The following is a 4928-nucleotide window of genomic DNA, read 5'->3' as shown; positions in this document are numbered from 1 at the left end:
GAGGCTGCTTAAGGAAGGGTGAGGGGGGGGAGGGTTTAATTTGCTCTGGAGTGTGTATTCTCACAACGATATGCCAAAATGTAATTGGAGTTGGTACAAGAGCTGGTGGTTTTCATTTGAGATTTCACGAGTGTTCATTTGCTCTTGCTGAGTTTTTTTCCCGTTCCTCCTCTAAGCAGTATGTTTTTGTTTTTGCCTGGTCGCTGCCAAATCTGGGAGAGAGAGAAAGAGAGAGAGAGAGAGAGAGAGAGAGAGCCCATGGCATCACTCAGCTCCTCCTCGAGCGTCCAGAGATAACCAGGCACCAAGTATTTGTCTTTAAACGCAGCTCTGAAAGTTGGAGAGTTTCAGATGATTTTATCCAACAAAGAAACCTGTGAAGAATGATTGGAGAAAAGTACGGTTATCTGGAAACCTGTCATCCTACGATTTATACAAATATAAACAGACTGAATAATTGAGATGTGAGCTAATGTGGCTAATGTGGCTAAGCTAGGAAGTCACTGTAAATATAGGAGTAACGATGTAATACTGAATCATATTTGAAGATCATTTTCTACATGTTCAATAATAATCATATTAATAATAATACTGTTTATTAAAACATTATGAATCCATAATAAAATGCCTGTAAACCCTAAGGTTTTTTCAGGATTTCAATCTCCAAATTCTACCCACCCCCGTTGACTCAACAAATTACATTCTCGCGCCCCATCTGTCTTGTCTCGGTTCCCAAACCTTGAGAAGCACCGTCCTAAACCAACTTTAGGGACTGTAATAACAACGGAGTTCAGTCAAACCCCACAGAATAATGTTCTAGCCATCTTTTTACCCTGTAATTTAAATACTTAAGTCTCACACTTTTTTTTCTCTTATGAAAGTGAAACATTTCCTTCTTATTACCTTTTATTCAGTCCACTTGAATTTGAATTTTTTTTTAATAAAACATTAAAAGCTCAGAAATGTGACATTTAAAGAAATGAATCACTTTAAATCAAACCAACCAACTCTTGGTGAATAATTGGAACAATTCTACCTTTGCTTTTTTTTTAAAAAAAACTCTTTCTACAGAGGGATAAAAAAAAAATCTAGAATTCTGTTAATTCCATATAAACCATGTATTTAACAGAAAAATCAGTTCCACACCAGCAGGTTTTTAACCCCCCAGAAACCAGGTCAGATCTCCGTCCCTGAACCTTGATCGGCCGGGATCGTGACATATGGACACCAATGTCAATAAACACTGCCTCACCCCCCCTCCCCCCCCCCCCCCCCCGTGCCGTTCCCTGTAACAGTCTGGAGAATCTGGACGGCCGTCTGCTGAGCCTCTCTACACAGTAGGGTGTTGAGCTAAGTGAGAGGGAGAGAGCGGAGCAGCGGACAGGTTTCTCTTTTCCATCACTTTAACACTCGCCGTCCTGTTCACAGACGTGAGAAATTACAAACACAGCGTCCCGCAGAGATGAGAAAAGGTTGAAGTAAGATGGAAAAGAAAAAGAATCCTGAGAAATGATGGCGGTTCACTGTATCAACACAGACAGTTGGGAAAACACCGGGAATGATTTCACTTCCCTCAGTGTTTGATTCCATTCGCTCGTTCGTCTCTGTAGTTATTTTAAATGAGAAACAAAGAGGAAACTCCTGGTCTCAGTCACGCTCATGAATATTTGAAGGGCATAGGGTTACAGTCAAAGACGTTCAGGATAAAAAGACGTCAAGTTGATCTTCGTCTAAAGGTCTGGACCCTGAAGACCGTTCAGTGGCTTCAGGAGCCCAGCTCAAACGGAGTCTGCGGTTGTTGAATCAGTCAAACGGAAGCACAGCAAACTGAGAACCTGAAGTAGGCCGCTCCTGCTGAGCTGCTGCTTTAGTGTTTCAGCCCCACCCCCACGCTTAAAGCTGAGTTTATGCTTAACTCCAGGTACAGCACATTTTCCGACACATGACCCAGAGCAGTACCGCAGGGAAATTGTGGAGGCGCTGTGGTGCAGTATAACTCAACTCAGCAAGAGGAAGAGACAAATGTGGGAACCAGGTCGTCCACCGCTGCCATGTTTGTCTATGTCTGAAAAACTAACATCGGCACAGATGAGAACGTTTCACTCAGCGCTGTCCCCTAGTGGATGCACTGTTTAACAACACAGACATTTGTTGTGAAGCACACGACGCCAGGATCGCCACAAGTGACCTGGAGTGAAGCTGGGAGGAGACGAGGACGATGAGGCTGTGACCTCCTCCTACCAATGTGATCAAATGTGATCAAATGCACTTGAACGTAAACATGAACTCAGTCCTCATGATTGTAATCTTCCTACAATCACAGAGGGCGATGGAGGTCAGGGATTGGAATAAGAGGCTTACATGAAATAATGACCCAGTATTTAAAAAAAAATGATGAAAAAAAAACGGGGATGGTAAGGAGATGAGGGATCAATCAGCGCTCCATAATCTAAAAATGAGACAGCTGTGACTCAGACACTCTCACTGTGACAAGATGCCATGGAGGAAAGTGGAGAAACAAAGGCAGATAAGAGCGCTGCTTCCAGGAATGAAAGGATGGAGGCGGAGAGGAGATGGGACGATGAGCAGGAGATGTGACAAAAGAGATTGTGCTGGAAACCAGCCGTCGATAGATCCAAGAAACAATGGCACCATCCTGAGCCGAACACACAATCACAGGGATTATGATGTGTGACACACTTTCATTCAGTCTATCTGTGTGCTCTGAACCTTGAAAGAAAAGTATTATGTTCCTCCATTACTGCCCGCGGTCACTCCTGGGTTCACAGTACCGATTGTTACCGTGTTGTTGTCCGCGGCCTTTTCCTTTTAAAGAACAGATAAAAGTTTAAGGAATGAAACTGCCGTAATTAGATTCCTTATTGAAAGACACGGCCGATAAGGTGATGGAATATAAAAGGGTTCTTTTGTTCAACTGCTCATATTTTTAGAAAATACGCTTTGACGCCAAATAAATTATGAGATGATGTACGAGCCGCTCTCCTACAGCTGAGAGGTTGTAATCTGTCATGGTCTATAAGTCGGCCACGAGTGTGTGCTTAAGATATGAGGAATGTTATTGAGTGATATCTGGAGAGCAGCCGGGGTCCTAATGACAAATGGAGATGTCCGAAAGACATGACAGGTCGATGCAATCTTGTGTAAAAAAAAATTATAAAAAATTGGCTCCAGAGAGGAGAAGAAAAACTGGAAAGGATTTGTAGCAGGTTCGGGGGATAAAGGACAGAGCTAATGGTGAAGGTTTGAGATAACAAATTATTTTTGTCGATGAATCTCCATTATTATTTTCCTGCCTGCTGCACAACAAGCACAGCTCTGATTGGCTTTTTCTGCCTTCTGCACAACAAGCACAGCTCTGATTGGCTCTTGTCCTCATTTTATAAAAAATATAATTTTTTTATAAAAAATTAGGTCAACTATCAATTCACACTGATAAGAGGCTGGATTGACTTGTCAGCAGCAGGTTGGGGTGGTAAAGGATAGCGCTAAAACAAGTGTGAAAGGTTGAAAGTTAGAATATAAGGCAGAATATAAAATGAAAAAATTAATAAAAGAGAGATGCTGAAAAAAATAAAGTCGTATTTGTATCTGTATGTTTTCTAAACTGTTTCCTTGACTTTTCAACATCATGTGCTAATGGTGTTAAGCTGACGACATCACTCTTCTATTTATTTAATTTTCCTTTAGAGAGGCCAGTCTAGAAAAGACCACTGAGAAGCCGAAGCTCTCGCAGGTTAAGAATTCATATTTTCACATCTTTTCGTGACCCGCGGCGGTTCAAGAAGTGTCGCCTCTGACCCTCAAACGACCCTGACGCAACACGGCTTATTAATGCTCTTCAGATGCGAAGACAACAGTGTGTTTGTGTGACCAGTGGCTGACTCTCTAATGAAAGCAGTGAGTGTGAAGTCGACGTCACACAGTCGTGTGGATTTTAATCAAACTCTGCTCCGTAGGCCAGTGAGTGGAGCCACGGTGCTGATGTAATTATTACACCACCTCTGGCTGTTCCAGGGAACCCTGAGCTCCAACAGGCAGAATGTGACTAAAACCTCTCTGTTTACTTGCGTTGAGCCTCGGTGGTAAAAATAAACGGCACTAGAGGAACAGAAGGAAAGGAAGAGTGATGAGGTGGAGGGTTGGTTAGAAAAAAAACAACAACATTTATTTATCCTGGTTGGAGTTAGGGATGGTTTCAAAATGGAAGCAGAAGGATTTATTTCTCCCATTGATTAGGAGAAAAAAAAACAAGAGTTGCCCTGAGAACTGTCTGTTTACTCCTGATAAATTCCTGCCACCCTGAGGAATCACTTTATTTACGAGGTGGATTTATATTAAAACAGTGGAGACACAGAGAGACATATATTTATTTTAAGTAGTTTAGTTCCTCCAAACTCATGAAAATAATATTGAAAAAAAAAAGTTCTGTGGCTGTAGAGTATATATTTTGACGTCTAACCCTTTTCTGAAAAATTACAATTTTTTTACTAGTATTTATTTTATTTATTCAAAGTTTTTCTTGCCTGTACTTTATGACAGAGACATAGAGAGATAGAGAAATACAACTTTAGCAGGCTAGCTGCTAGCTACCTTTACGTACAGTTGTTAATCTGTAAAGTCTGAAGTAGGCAGATTCAATTATTTTATTAGTAAAGCAGTAAAATATAACAAGATGAATTAACAGTTTTAAGCAACAAACAGTTGGGATGGCTACACCCACAGAACACACCAAACACTGGTGTGTGTTTTACGTTGTTTTCCCTGCACCACAGTGCGTTGTGGACGTAGATCCGACTGTCAACGATGACGGAGAATGTTTTCAGCTCAGGTTCCCATGTGAATTGGTGTAAAATAAAAATAAAAAAACCCTGTGGGTCTTCTTAATGCTTCCACATTAAAATAGCTCA

This window comes from Cynoglossus semilaevis, chromosome 3 (assembly GCF_000523025.1).
Source record: "Cynoglossus semilaevis isolate Cse_v1.0 chromosome 3, Cse_v1.0, whole genome shotgun sequence".
Classification (NCBI taxonomy): domain Eukaryota; kingdom Metazoa; phylum Chordata; class Actinopteri; order Pleuronectiformes; family Cynoglossidae; genus Cynoglossus; species Cynoglossus semilaevis.
This window is presented reverse-complemented; position numbering follows the sequence as displayed.